The following is a 16,308-nucleotide window of genomic DNA, read 5'->3' as shown; positions in this document are numbered from 1 at the left end:
TAAAGTGTTAGGACCCCAGCAGCCTGCTCTCTGAGGGGAGACTACTCTCTCCCACTGCCTTCTACCAACGACCTGCCCCAGTATAATGAACAGCATCTAAGCCAGGATTGTGCCCTGGACTGTGAGATTCAGGATGACCTGAGCCTGGATAGCTGAGAAACAAAGTCAGGTCCTAAGGCAATCACATCCAGCTCAGCAGCACTCCGAGTCTCTATTGATTTGGGGGGAGGGGGGGATGCGCGGACAGACAAAGCACCTGTTGGAGCCAGAATTTAGGGCAGGGAGATCTCTATGTGGAAGGTGGGCATGGGGCTTACAAACATGGCCGCGATAGAGGCGAGAGGCCCTTGCTCTTCCTCTAAGTTTCAAATACCAGGCTGGGGAAAGTCAAAACCACTTCAGTAACAGCAAGAGAAACAGAAACTCTCTTCTAGGATTTCTGTCTCCAATGCCCATTACCCCTGAAATGAATGTAACGCTGTCTGTCCATTATACTCATCAAATTTTTTAAATAAATAAATTAAATTAAATAGGTACAATCAAAAGAAATTAGCAAAAAAGTTAAAAAAAAATAAAAAGAAAAGAAAATAGAATCTCCAGAATGGATTTTATTGAAACAAGAATCAGCATTTTCTCTTCTTAAAGAAAATTAAATAATCACATGAACACTCTATCGCATTCTTCTAGGTCACAGAAGTCATTTGTATGAGTACAGAACAGACTGTTTAATCAATGGTTTGAGTTATATTTTTAGTTCTCATTGTTAACAATCTAAAGAAGTTAACAACCAAAAGAAGCACAATTTGTTGTCAGTTTGTGAAACATTTTAGACAGTAAATGTAAGCTTTAGAATATTTTGCTGTGTATTTAAGGTTTAAAACTGTATAAAACAATAACATATGTATGATGGAGAATGTTTTGTAACATAAGAAATATCATTAAACCATAAAATGACAGAAAGGAAAAAGGGAGTTTCTGGTGTAAAATCCTTCCTGGAGATTGCATCTCTCCCTGAGATGGCCAAGAACCTGAACACCTGTAGACTGAGTTTGTCTTTATTTCATGGTGGGAAAATAGAGTCATTTTCTTAAGTTCTTTCTCCATAACACACATTAGTCCACGTGCCATGATCTTCCTGAGGACTTTGGTTATGCAAGGTGACATCATGCCTTCTCAGAGAGCAGACTTGACCTGGTTCTCCCAGTGATTTAAGGAACTTGCTTTGGGGAATGCGAGGAGAGACAAGCAGGAATCAGGAGCTATAATCTGAAAGCCCAAAAGGCCAATTAAAATGCTCTGCAGGAAATCTGAAAGGAAACCACTGTAAACAGATAAAACTTTACTAAGTATCAGACTTTCTGTGCTCCTGTGCGTGGGCTCTCTCTCTCATCCCTGCCCTGTCTTTTTCTTTCTCTCCTATCCATGTGAGTCCTCACATAGGCACGTGCACACACACACACACACACACACACACACACACACACACACAGAAATAGATTCTTTTCACTCTCATTTCCCGGATCATGAAACTAAAGCCCAACATGTAATGTCAAAGTCACAGCTGATAACTGGTCAAGGGCAGTCGTCAACCAAGCCATGTGCACATCTGTGTTATTCTTACTTGTAGAGCTGTTCGTACTGATGGTTGCTTTCCTCTTTATTAAACTGGTCACTGGCTCCCATGCCTAAGCCAGGATGGAGGTTAAAAGAAAAGGCTCGAGGGCCAGGATGTCTGAATGAATTGCCCACTTTCTAGCTGTGTGATCTTGGGCAAGATCACTTTCCTTATCTGTAAAATGGAGGTGATAATAGTGCTGTCTGTCTCTTAAGTCATTAAAAAGATAAAGAAGTTAATACAGATAAAACATTGAGAAACAGTACCTATCACTAGAGGCAAGACATAAACTTGTTCTGGGTTAAATCACTGTGATTTTGGAGTTGTCTGTGTCTGCAGCATGTCTAGATTGTCATTCAAATACAGTTGAATAAATGTCCATTAAATTAATTTTGATTGAATCATTATGCATAAAAGTTATGTGGCAGGAACAATTGCTGAAGGGGACTATGGTTTTTTGCTTCTATTATGTTCTTAAATTCAACAAAGTCTTCTGTAAAGGATTATTTTCCTTTATTCTAAAGATCAGGTTTCTTCTGATGAATAACATTATCTATCAATAAACTTATTACTTTTATCATCAAGGTATCAGCACACCATAGAGCACATAATCAGCTCAAGAAATATTTTTTCTCTTATTTCACTCAGGGATTTCATCAGTTGATGCTAATTGAGGCCATTTAAAAAAAAAAAAAAGCCTATAGGACACACAGATCTTTTATTTTAAACCTTCTAAAATTTGCTATGCTTCTAGATGAAAGACAATAGAGATATCTGAAAGTGAATAAATAATAAATTCCCAAGAAGTCCATTTTCAATAAATGATGAGAATCTGAAAAGTAAGAAAATCCGTCTTGGGTATTCCCATCTGAACTGACAACCTCATTATAATTTCTATGAATGTGCCTCACTTATAAATTCCAACATCCTCAACTAGGAGAGAGACTGCCAGCCTTGACTCTGGGTGTCTATTGTTTCCTGGTTGAATTCAGGGAGTTAAAAGCCTAACACTTACTTTAGCATGCAGTTGGCTGTTGTAGATTTATTTCCCTCAGCTCTTTGAAGGAGGGCAAGCCCAAATGAGAAATTCATCGGATGCTAGTCTGGATGAAAAGAGGGATCCATTGCTCTGTCTGCAAAAGGGGATGTGACACCAGTCTACCATTGTGTCTTGTTACAAACCAGAGTAAGCCTCTGTAAAGATATGATACAATTAACTTTTAAAAATGCCTATCAGTTGCCCACCCATCCATATCACATAAATACATAATTAACTTTCTAAACATGGATATTTTTGGCATTTAAAAATGTGTATTAATTACTTGATATTTTGCCCATTCCAGGCTCTTTATGTAAATATTGAATTGAGAGACTCCTTAAAATGCACAGAATTTACTTTGTCATCTTCAACAGTAGTTGACTAAATACATAATTAGAGTATTTTTTAAACAGGTATCATAGACTCAGTAATCTTTAGTGAACTTTTGCATCATTCTAACCTAAGGTGTCAAGACTTAATTAGAATTTGAAATTCATGGATCATTGACCAAAGCACCGTAATTGGTTTGGGCATATGCACTACGGCAGATCACCAGTGAGCCAACTCCTTAAAACAACCACTCAAAAATGCTATGTTCAAGGTGTGTCGATTTGCCCATTTGGAATACTTCTCACAGAGAATTAGGCATTTTAACATCTTTAAAAAAGGAATTTTAATTTATCACCAGTTGATATGGGAAAGCTAATTTTTTGCAAATGAATATCAACTAATTAAAGCAAAGGAAAGGATAGAAATTCTAAAAATCACCATTTTGCAATCTAATCCCCACCCATGAAAGCATTGATTCAGACAAGGAACATCGGTGGGAGCCAAAACTGTTAGATAAAATGGAAAGGCTAGTTCCAAGGTGCCCTGAGTCATCCCATTGATTGCTTGTTAATTGCAAAGAAAAAAATAAAAGAACAAAACCATTCAGTGGAGGGATCTGACCGCCTTATTTAGCATCACTATTGGTGGATCTCTCAAAGATGTTCTGAGATGCAATATGCCATGCCCAGCAACACCTATGAGATCTTCTTGTTAATAATTTTTAATTTAGTTCCCATCAAGCATTTAGACCTAACCTGCAGTTTTCAGGAACTAGAAGAACAACATAAATCACTCCAACAGGAATCAATCAAACTAATCCAGGACAGAGCATAGTCCAAGGCAATGCCTAGTCACCAGAAAAATCAATATAGGAACTTTAAAAAATGAGGGATTATTACAGATGAAAAGATACTAACAACAAAACACAATAACCTCAAGAGATGTGTGAACTTTGGACCCTCATTTGGTAAAATTATAGAAGACATTTTGGGGACAACTGGGGAAATTTAAATCTGGATTGGCTATTAGATTACTTTATGAAATTATTGCTTATTTTCTTAATTTATAATGATCTAGATATGGAGGCAAAATGTCTTATACTTAGGAAATATTTGCTTAAGTATCTCTTCACAATGAATACAACTTAAATCCTGCTGCACACAGACACAGAAAGGTATGAAGCAAATATAGTAAAATGTTAACAGTTATACCTAAGTGGTGGATATACACATGTTCATTAAATAATATTTTCAATTTTCCCATGTTTGTAAATATATATCCACATATATGTAGTGAAATACTTATATATTCACATATATAGTGAAATATGTATAGATATATATATAGACATATATAGAGATAGATAGATACTAGATAGATATAAAATCAGGGAGAAAAAGAATTCTTGCCTCCATTTTCACATTGTATTTCTTGCTTTGTCAGTAGTTGTTATAAAAGTATGTATGTGTTTCATGAGAATATTTCCCTAGAAATGTTTATATTTAATAGAGTATGACAGACAGCCCTTATTTATTTATGACTTGTGCTCATTTGGATCTTATTGAATCAGAGCTTATTTTTATTACTTGGTCATTCCAGACATGCGTTTCTTTTTGCACCACTCAAAGATTCAATTCATTCATTCTAGCTGTCTATGTTAATTGAGCATCTACTAGATTCCAGGCAAAATACTAGTTCCCAGAAAATCATGGTAAGCAAACACAAATATTGATAAATGCCATAAATCTTACAGTCTAATAGAGAAGAGAACCCTTCATCAAAATACAGTATGGATATATAGTAACAAAATATATTATACATGTGTTATCAAAATAAAGCTCAGGGAACTATGAAATGAAAGCAGAAGACTCTGGTTTAGTATAGGGGATGCTTACTGAAAAGTGAAGGGTGAATAGGTACTTACCTAGAGGAAAAAAGTGAGCAGGGAAATAAAGTTTCCAAGGTAGAAGGGAGCATGGTTAGTTCCATGAACAGAAAGGCCAGTGTGGTTGCAACAGAAGCAACAGAGGACATGAGGGGGCTGATTTGGCTGAGGGGTAAAGAGAAGTCCAATCACACAATGCCATTAGGCCATATGGAGGATACCGATCTCTATCTAAAGAGAACTGGATAATTTTAAGGGTGAAAGTGACAAAATCTGATTGGCATTTAAAAAGATCTTTCAGGCTGGAGAGCCTGGGTTTCTCATTTAGTTGAGCATCTGACTCTTTATTTTAGCTCAAGTCATGGTCTCAGGGTTGTGAGATCAAGCCTAGTGTCTGGCTCCACTCTAGCTATGCAGCCTGCTTAAGATTTTCTCTCCCTTGGGGTACCTGGGTGGCTCAGTGGGTTAAAGCCTCTGCCTTCAGCTCCGGTCAAGATCTCAGGGTCCTGGGATTGAGCCCCACATCGGGTTCTCTGCTCAGCGGGGAACCTGCTTCCTCCTCGCTCTCTTCCTGCCTCTCTGCCTACTTGTGATCTCTCTCTGTCAAATAAATAAATAAAATCTTAAAAAAAAAAAATATTTTCTCTCCCCGTCCACCCCTTCTTGCTCCCTCCTTCTCTTAACAAAAAAATAAAAATAAAAAAGTTCCTTCAGGCTACAATGCTATAATATGGTGAATGGACTGAAGGGGACCATGAGTAGAAGCTGGGAGGGAAATTTGGAGGTGATTATGAAAATCCAGGGAAGAGAAAACAGTAGTTTCAATCAGGATAGTGATGGTAGAGATGGAGAGAAGCAAATAAATTTTAAATATCCTTAGGAAGTAAAACTGAGAGACTCTTGTGGTTGATCAGATAAGAGTAGAGGATGAAAGAGGCATTAAGGATGCTTTTAGGATTCTGCATCGAGCTGGTGAGCACAGAGCACTGAAGGGGAAACATGTTCATTTAGATGGACTCCAAGGTTAAGTTCAGATGTGCTACATTTGAGGGTATCTTTAAGCCAAAAGATTCTTCAGGCAAAATCCAATGGCTTATTATCTAATTTTAGACATTCTTAATATAGTTATAGAACAAAGAGAATTATTTTGTAATAAAATAAGATCTTGCATTTCCAAATGAGTCTTCACCTTGAGGGACAATGCATTAGGCCAACAATCCTACCATTACTCAAAATTCACCTAGGATTCCTCCTTGTAGATCAACTCAGAGAGCCAGTGGAGAGCTTCTCTACTGTCAGCCATGGATGCAAAGTGTGCTTTCTACTCCTGCCCAAACTCTTCCGTGCATCTCACCAGCAAGGCCCACTTTAAGCTTTGCTTTGTCTTTATACCTCGCTGTAGCTCATGAGTGAGCTTCCTGAGTTTGTTCACCTCTGAACTGGGGGGGCGGGGGGTGGTGGTGCATATAGCAGGCCCTTGATAAAGAGTTAGAATTAAATGTAGAAAACTGATCACATTATTTCACCATCAGACCATAATTTTATCCAGTGTGGTCCAGAGCAATCATGCAACTTGTTTCCCAAAGCAGGCTCTGACCAATTTGCATCAGTCTTCCGAAATACCAAATCCACCCACAAAAGACCAGAAGAAGAGGAAGAAGAAGAAGGGAGAAGGGGACAAAGGAAGGGAAGGGCCAAAAGGAGAAGGATCCATGGGTGATAAAAGTGTCCCAGGCTCTCAAAGTATTTTTCAGGTATGTTCCATAAGAGCCACTCAGATAATTACAGAGTCTGTGACTATTCTGAAAAGTCCATTTGAACACCCAAACTTTGACACACAAAAGAAGAGTCCACACACACACTTCCCACAAAATATTAAAAATGAAACCTGAGAGTCAAATTAAATAGTCTAGCCCATATGACACCACAGTGAGAATTCACTAGAAAACCTAGACCAGCCTTTTAACCTTTATAGTGCATCAGACACACTTTGGGAATTTGTTTAAAGTGTTGATTCTTAAAGCCTATTGAGTCAGAACCTGCATATATTCTCAGGTCTGTGTAGCTGAATGTATATCATTCAACTTCATACATTCATTCACTGGATAGAAATTTCTCAATCCTTGTACTGTCTGTGCTCTGGTCCTGGCTCAGTCTTCTCATACCTGTTAACCTTGGGAATGTCACATAACTTCTCTGTTCTCAAGATCTTCTGTAAAGGATGGAAAGCAGATTTCTAAATACCTTCTTGTTTTAGAATGCTCCATGCCAAACTTTGCTGCTTTTGCTCTGAGTGGCCCAGGACTCTACAATTATTCTTAGTCCATGTACACAGTCTCTGAGCCCCACAATTGTTCTCTGATGGGCTGGACAACCTGAGCTCTGACCTCGTGTTCATCCTCATAATTAAGATAACTGTAACATGACTGGCCTGGTCTGATTTTCAGCCTCTCACTTGGTTTCCCCAGACCACCAAACTTGGTGATGATTCCAGAGTGAAGGCTCGTGTAGAGCTGGGATCAAGTACCCCAGGGAGGCTTCGGAGAGTAGGAGGGGCTAGATTAGCAGACAGGAGAAAGGGAACTCCAAGCAAGGAGAACAGCATGAGCAAAAGCAAGAGAATGAGAATGGACAAGGAATGGCCAGGGGTCCTGGGCATATGATCGGAGTGTTTATGTCAAAAAGCGGTTGGATTCAAGAGCAGTATTCTAGAACTCAGGTGAATGTTTAGGTTTGTGTATATCCCAATATCAAAGCAGAGACAAAGAGAAGGTTTAATGAAGAGCTAAGTGCGAAACGGTACTGTAATCGTGCACTGGAGTGAGGTTCTCTAATCAAATAGGACAGTGACGATTAAACTCACACTTTGCATATGCCATTTAACATGCATCTTATACATTGGCAAACATAAACACCTACAAACGGACATAGGTAACCAAATGGGGAAGAGACCGCATGTGCTTCCAGAGAGCGCACTCCTTCAGAAGTGGGTAGAGAATTAGATTGTGCAGGCAGGAGACATTTGGTTGGGACAGGACTTTGCTGCCAACTCAGCCTCTGCCATGTCATGAGTCACAGAACTGGCAGGCTCTGAGTACACATGCAGTCTTAAGACCCTCTATGCTTGCCAGTTCTACTGAGTATATGGTACCCAACCAAGGCCCACTTCTTCAAGGAGGGTTATTTTGAGTGGAATTTCTCCTTTGGAGGGAAAAAAAAAAAAAGACATACAAAACTTCCTTCATAGTAGATCGATCAAATGTTCCTGAAATTCAAACTGAGAAAAGTGTCTACCTCATCTGTGGCTGGGATTTTCCTTTATCTCAGATCATTTAGACTGAAGCGAGAACACGGACGGCCAAGTCTCCCAGGACAGGCTGCTGGCAGCGCGTTCTCTGAGAAAAGCAGCAGATGGCCTCTGGAGAGCACAAGAAGTCAGCCAAGATTTCCCTGGAGAATCACTGAATGGTTACTTTAGGCACACAACCCTCTAGGTCCTAACCAAGTCCAACCTTCATTTAGAGTTTTAAAGTCTAGGGTATGTGAGGGTCATCCACCACTGAACACGATGGTCCCACCCACACGAGAGGAGTTACTTCTCCCCAAAGTCAGCCTGGTTCATGTGTGACGTCGCAATGGCTTTCTCCTCCTAGTGCAAATACCAATTCTGTTGGCCTCATGGATAGTTTTCGAGGGCTCAGTTCTTACTTAATCGGCCCTTGCCATGTTAAGTCGGCTCACTGCTTTATGCATTATATTTGCTAACTTGAACTAAAGGCCACGAGTGTGATTAAACTGGATAAATTTTTTTGGTGGCAGTTTTGTATTTCTGGAGGTCACCAAAAAAAAAAAAAAAAAAAAAAGAGTGTTTTATCTTTATCTAGTAGAGCCTGGAATGAGGCTAACTCCTATTTTAATTTTGAGTCGACTTACAAACATTCATTGGATAATTATTCCAGTAGGGAACCTACTTTTCTGGGATGAAGCAAAAGCAAACCAACACAGAACACGGCAAAAAACAAACAAACAAACAAAACAATAATAATAATAATAAATAATGAAGTGTGGTCACACTTTTCTTTTAAGAAGTCATCCATAAAGGGTCCTAGATGAGAAGTGATGGCCCTCCAAACCACACCAAGATGTTAACTGAGGAGGAAGGATGTGTTCTCAAGGAATATGAAATACACATGAAATAATGTACTAGGAAACGACACAAAGTATAGTTGGACAGATTGGTTCTAATGCCTTGGAATAGACAGCGTACTGTTTTTGCAAAGTGTCTGCTCTGGTTTATGTGCTTCATTTTGGGATTTTGAGGTTTGGGGCAGTTGACTACCTCTTCAGAGAAAGACTGCCACATCCAATCTGCTAAGGAATTTGGATACCTGTTGGGTAGGTCGGATACCAAGAAGAAATAATTTGTCCATCCTTCAACGCAGGAACTGCTATTCATCTTAGCTGAGCATTTTGGGCTTAATGCAATGCCGTGATGCTCCAATCTGGGCTGTCAGATCCTTCATTTTGGAAAGCTGCAGACGTACTGTTCTTTGCTTGATAAGGATGAATACACTTTGCATTTTAAATTTTTATTTTCTTTATTGCTCTTCTACTTTTAAAAACATCTTCATACTGAAAGCAAAGAGATCACGTAACAGGAACAGGACGCAAAGCAGGGCAAGGACAGGCTATCTCCTGGCATGCGCCTGTCTCTATGCCTTGATCATAATGCTCTGTCTGCCCACTTTGCCCAAGAGCTCATCTCTAGATGCCCAAATTCTCTTCATCATTCAAAACTTTTGTCAGATGCCACTTCTAGGAGGCCCTTCCAAATCTCTATCCTGAGCGATTATGATCTCTCCCTTGAACTTTCACTGATTCTCTCATAGCATTTAGCACTTTCTCCCATATATAAGTATTTATATATATTGGTTCCTATAATATATAACCATGCATATCTTAAGCAACTTAATATACTCTGCTGCATCCAAAATTGATTACAGTTTCTTATTAACAGTCCACATTCAGTAAATACTTACTGGAAATATTTACTAGATAGATAAATAATTGGTCAGGGCAAGCAGATGCTCCCAAAGAATTTAATGTATATCCAATCAGGACACAAAAATGGGGGGAAAATCCTGGGCACCATTCAAGAAGATATACACCCTGGATAAAAGTGGCCAATACATCAAATCACTGCTCCGTTATTTGGCTTAATCTGTCTCCTCGAGGTTCTGCTTCTTTAAAGAACTTCCTTTCTTTCCCTTGAAATTGTGGGAATAATCAGGAAATGGCCCTATTAAAATATAAATATTTCTTGAGAATTAGTTGTAGGTAAGCTTTCTTCTATGACTTGAAACCCAGTCCCACTGATATATTTTAAAATGAGAAAATAGGAAAAGCAATTTATCAATAAAACAGTACTGTCCTACCCATATATTAAAAATAAATCAAGCAGATATTACCTGAATGGGAAAGAAAGGACACAAAGGCATATAATCTATCGGTAGATTACAATGAATATGTGTAAAATGGTATGGGTATTCACTAGAATGACTTTTTCCCTAATGACCAAATTTAGGGTAAATACAACAGCTATCATTTCTTGAGTACCTACTCTATGCCAGGCAAGTGGAAGCACTTTTTATATATTGTTTGTGTTATATTATATTTTATATATTTATTTATCACAATGCTTCAAAGTTAATATTATTGTTCCTATTTTAGGAACAGTATTTTCCCCCCTTTCTTAAGGGAGGAAACTAAGGCTCACAGAGCTTAAAAAACTTGCCTAAGCTAATATAACAAGGATGTATCCTAGCCATTATAACTCACTACCTACAGCAATAAAACCAAATCGTGGGATTCTCCATTTCTTCAACACTTACAAGCTTAGACACACATATCTCGGTTATGTCTCATCTCAACCTTCTTAATTAGGCCCGACTTCAAAGGGCTGACTTGTAGGCCTATAGCTGAGAAGTAGAGAAAGACATAAGAATTGCAGGGGATAACACATAAAGTGAATAACCCACATCAAGGTATACCAGTGTTGACTACAGAGGTTAGAATTTATTAATATTCCTGGTTCCAATTATCTCTCCTACTACACCAAAGCTGCTTTTGTACTGTATGACAAGATAAATGCAATCAAGGTGTGCATTTATGTATATAATGTAATATATTATGATCTTCCTTTGACTCAAGGGTGCTTTAGAAAATACAGCCAAGTCTTTCTTCTTTTCCCTCTTCATCTCCCCCAACCGTCCCTTTCTGTGCCCTATCTCACAGAAAGAGCCCAGGACATTTGGGCCTGGGTAACCCTGGGAACCAAAAGGCTTGGTTTGTCTAGAAGAAATCCGGTTGAGTTTGTAGCCTAAAAGGAAATGAATCTAGAAGAGTTTCAGTTAAGCATTCAAAGTTCCCACACTTTTATCTACCACAACTGAGTTTTAATTTCTCATTCATTGTTCTATCTACCTTACAATAGTCTGTAAATACATTCCAAATCTGGCTGTTGGGTGAAATCCCTGACTATGCATACAAAAGGCTGATGGGAACAGCAGTTCCTCCATACCCAGGATGCTCAGTGCCACCTGCTGGAGCAAAGAAGGAGGATTTTTCATGGGCAGAGGCTATCACTTTAGCTTCTGTGAGCTCTGGTCTCCACAACATAGAGGTACCTGAAAAGTATACTGGGACAGCTGGAACATATGTGAGCCTGGTCCATAGCACTTAAATCCTTGCATTTTGAGTTTTTGCATAGCAAATAGAACAATTAATCAAACAAAAAGGCAACCTACTGAATGGGAGATATTTATTTGCAAATGGTATTTCCAATACAGGGTTAATATCCAACATATATAGAGAATTTACACAACTCAACACCCTCCCCAAAAGAAACCCAATCCAAACCCATTTAAAAATGGACAGAGGACCTCAATACACATTTTTTTTTCCCAAAGAAGACATGCAGATAGCCAACAAACACATGAAAGGATGTTCCACATCACTAATCACCAGGGAAATGCAAATCAAAACCACAATGAGATATCACCTCACACCTGTTAGAATGGCTAAACGCATAAAGACAAGAAGTAACAAGTGTCTGCAAGGAGGTAGAGGAAAAGGACACTTGTGCACAGCTGGTGGAAACAGAAACGGGTGCAGCCACTGTGGAAAACAGTATGGAGGTTCTTCGATAATTAAAAATGGAAATACCAGATGACCCAGTAATTCCACCATGGGGTATCTACCCAAAGAAAACAAAAACACTTATTTGAAAAGATGTGTACCTTATGTGTATTGTAGCATTATTTATTTATGTACAATAGCCAATTATTTATTTATTTACAATTATTTATTATTTATAATAGCCAAGAGATGGAAGCAACCTAAGTATCTATCCATAGGTGAATGACCAAAGATGTGATCTATATACATATACATACATATATATGTATACATATATGTGTATTAGATATATATAATGTAGTATATAGACATATATATAATGTGCTATATAGAGACATATATAAGGAATATTACACAGCCATAAAAAGGATGTTTTGTTTGTTTGTTTGTTTTTGTTTGTTTGTTTTTTTTTACCATTTATGGATGGACTTAGAGGGTATTCTGCTAAGTGAAAGCAGTCAGGCTGAGAAAGACAAAATACCATCTGATTTCCCTCATATGTGGTACTTTAAAAAAAACAGAAATAAAACATGAATAAACAAAATAACAAAAATAAACAAAATAAACAAAAAGCAGAATCAGACCTATAAACACAGAGAACAAACTGATGGTTGACAGAGGGAAGGGGTAGGTTGGGTAAAATGGGTGAAGGTTTCCAGCTGTGGAATGAATAAGTCCAGGAGTAAGAGGCACAGCACAGCAAAGGGAATACAGTGGATGAATTAGGATAGTGTTCCATGGTGACAGAGGGTGACTGCACCTGTGGTGAACACAGCATTAGGTACAGAGAAATTGAATCACTATGCTGTACACCTGAAACTAATGTAACACTGTGTGTCAACTACCCTCAAATTTTAAGATTTTTTAATTAAAAAATAAATTACATAGTGAATATTATCTTGTATCATTAAAATAATCTAATTTTTTTTTTTTGGCATTTTGAACCACACTGCTTTGCAATAACCTGCTTTGTTCAACAATACATCAAGAGCATTTTTTCTTGTTTTTCTAGGTATATGATCAGGACAGCTTTTAAATGTGGCCCCAATAAAGTCTAAACACGATATTATAACAACAAAGTCAGCAGAGCGAGAGGTGGTCCATTTCTGAGTGCTCAAGTTTGCATCTCAATGTAAGAGACAAGATTTATTAGGTCTTGGGAGGCCAAAGATTAATAGAATGAATCACCTTATTTCCCCTAAAGGTTTGACCCAGTGTGTGATTTGTGCCTGCTAAGCTGATATTATGATGAACAATCCCTTTTATGAATGTAGCTAAAAATGGAACCTGTGGCAAGACCTTACATAACCTGAAATGACACATGGCAACTGAAGGCCACTTCTCCCATGAGTTCTTGGAGCCGAAGTTAAGTTGGCATCTAATGAAAAATGTAAATCTGGGAGCATTTACCCTGGTAACGGCACTGCACCTTCATCTAAGTTAGAACTTCCAGCCTTCACAGCATAAGAAAAATACATGCACACCCTGAAGTCAGGTCATATTACATAAACATTTTTCATATGGATCTTTCTAATTTATTCTTCACTGCCAACTGCTAAGTGTTATCATTACCATTATTAGGAATAATAATATCAATTAATTTGTAAGATATCTATCATTCTGAACACTCACATTTTATATATTAAGTGATGTTACTTATAGAAAAAATTTAAACAAATGTTACTTGCAGGATACCATATTGTGTTAGATTTTCTCAGACCGAGGGTTACACGAAGAAAAGTGAGGAGGAATTTATCTGTGTATCATAAAAAGTCATAGGCTTGCACATAAGTCTGGGTGAAAATATCACAGGGTTAAGTGACTTCCTTAAGGTCACACAGCTTAGGAGCAACTAAAAATAAATCCAGTTTCCCCACCTAGTCCCAATCTTGAGAACACGGAGAGAATAAGACAAATAATGAAGTGAAAAATAAAATGTTAGCTAAAGATATGACTCAAAGAAAATCTGGTTCTAAGCACAAGGATAGGAATAAGCATGGGGTAGACAAGGAATGGAAGCATCAGGACACTTGGCACAGGATGAGTAAGGTAGAGACTTATTTAAGATGATGTCAGCAAGCTCAGCGAAGGTAGACCACACCGTTCTTATGAGGCATTTAAATTTTATTCTAAGAATCATGGGAAGACCTGAACAGGTTCTGAACAGGAGAATGATGTGAAACAATTCATAGCTTATAAATCTCACTCTGCTGCTAGACTGAAAAGAGTGATAAAGGTTGGGGAACAGGGGCCAGGAGACCAGGTGAGGGTCCGCTACTCTGCTGTAAGTAAGCCATGACCGTGGTTCACTCCCTGCTGCAGAAGGGAAATCTAATTTTTCCGGAGTAAGACCTAAACACATTTTCAAAGCTGGCCAGGTAACTCTAGCGTCTATTCAGGGTGGAAAATCACGAGTGTAGGAGCAGTGAAAATGGAGAGTAATAGACAGATTTGGGTTGTTTTCAGGGTAGAGTCAATAGGACTTGATGGTGGGCTAGATGTAGACAGGGACAGAGAGAGAGGAGACAAGAGGTACTTCTAGGCTTTGAACCTGGTGTTGGTGATTCCATTGCATAAAATACTAAAGTCTAAGAGAATAACAAGCTTGGGCAGGATCGAAAGCATGGATTCTATTCCAAATATATTACATCTGAGATGTCCAGGTGAAGATGTCGAATAGTGAATTGGATATTCAACTGAGGAGATCAGAAAAGAGGCCAGAAGTAGATATGTATATGAGTGTGTGTACACGTGAGTGTGTACATGTACGTTCATACCTGTGTGTGTGTGTGATCAATACAAAGTTGGTGTTTAAAACATTGGGTGACATACTTAGAGAAGGGTGTGTTGAGAAGAGAGGAGAACCCAAGACTGAATCCTGAGACCCTCCTCTGCAGGTTTCTAAATTTTGGAGTAATAGTCTGAGAGGTGGTAGGAAAGCCAGCACACACAGGGTCTCCAAGAGGAAAAAAAAAAAAAAAATTCTTTCAAGAAAGTAGGAGTATCAAATGTGGCTGAGACACCAAGTAAGAGGAAGAAAAAGAAATGGCAGCTGATTCCACAATATTAAAATTATTACAGACAATAGCAGTTTGTGGAGAACAGTAAGGCAGGGGACTCACGGGGAAGAGAGAGATGTTAGCCCTGATCATGACCCTAGGGAAGATTTCTGGGCAAGAACACAGTGACACACAGTCAGTAGCAGCATGGGAGCAGGAACGCCCTTGATCTGGCTGCTGAGGCAGGAAAAGACAAGGGAGGAAGCATAGGGATGGGTTCTGGTTGTTTAGCTGGTAACTCACCTGCTGCTTGATTCAGTTTTCTGAGTCACGCAAGTGGTGAAGTCGCAAGTTGATGGAGAGGCAGAGTGGGGGGTGACGTGAGGAGTCGTTTTGGAGAATGGTGTCGCGAATACACTGGAGATGCGTTGTAGGAATGCTGACCGCGCGCCCATTGGAGGTCTGCGGTAGGGAATTTTTAATAAGAATTGTCACCACAGGTGTGTTTTTTCTCTCTAACAATGTTCAGCTGTTTGGGTTGAGGGCAAAGTGTGTTGGTAATTGAGTTTAATGAGGGTTTGAGTTTGCCAAATAAATATAACGAAGTGAGAGACGGGGCAAGGAAAAGTGTTTGCAAGGGATCAAAAATGGACCCAGATAGGGGCACCTGGGTGGCTCAGTGGGTTAAGCCTCTGCCTTCAGCTCAGGTCATGATCTCAGGGTCATGGGATTGAGTCCCGCATCGGGCTCTCTGCTCAGCGGGGAGACTGCTTCCTCCTCTCTCTCTGCCTGCCTCTCTGCCTACTTGTGATTTCTGTCTGTCAAATAAATAAATAATCTTTAAAAAAAAAAAAAAAAAAAGGACCCAGGTAAGGAGGAAATTGAGCACGGCACCAGGGTGTGGAGGGATAATGGATGGGGTCATGACAGGGCTTGCTTGATCCATAACTTGGAAGGCAGAGCCAAAGATTTTTCAAAAATATATCATAAAGCAGTGAAGAAATAGAAAGCTGTAAACAGGAAGGCTGGTCAGAGTGAAATGTTTTTATCCACACCAAAACAAATGGAGGACACATTTCAGCACACCAAGCATAAAGGGACATCCAAAACTGATCCAAGATGGAAATAAAAAAAAGACCTTCCCTGCACAGGAAAAAAGAACAAGAATCAACTTTTGATTCCTCATTGCTATCCCTGGATTGCAGAGGACAATGGTGTGACATTTTCCAAAATGACTTTCATC

At 38.9% G+C, this 16,308-nt stretch overlaps 1 long non-coding RNA gene across 1 annotated transcript; it reads right to left on the bottom strand.

Moving 5' to 3' along the window:
- Positions 1–736: 736 nt before the first annotated feature.
- LOC116572279 lies at positions 737–15,526 on the bottom strand. Its single transcript, XR_004278195.1, has 4 exons — positions 15,369–15,526; positions 10,761–10,847; positions 2,631–2,809; positions 737–1,266 (listed from the first exon to the last, which is right to left on the bottom strand). It is a non-coding gene; the product is annotated as an uncharacterized LOC116572279 (long non-coding RNA).
- Positions 15,527–16,308: the final 782 nt, after the last annotated feature.

This window comes from Mustela erminea, chromosome 13 (assembly GCF_009829155.1).
Source record: "Mustela erminea isolate mMusErm1 chromosome 13, mMusErm1.Pri, whole genome shotgun sequence".
Classification (NCBI taxonomy): Eukaryota; Metazoa; Chordata; class Mammalia; order Carnivora; family Mustelidae; genus Mustela; species Mustela erminea.
The sequence above is the reverse complement of the archived record's forward strand: the minus strand, read 5'-3'. Positions and strand labels throughout refer to the sequence as shown.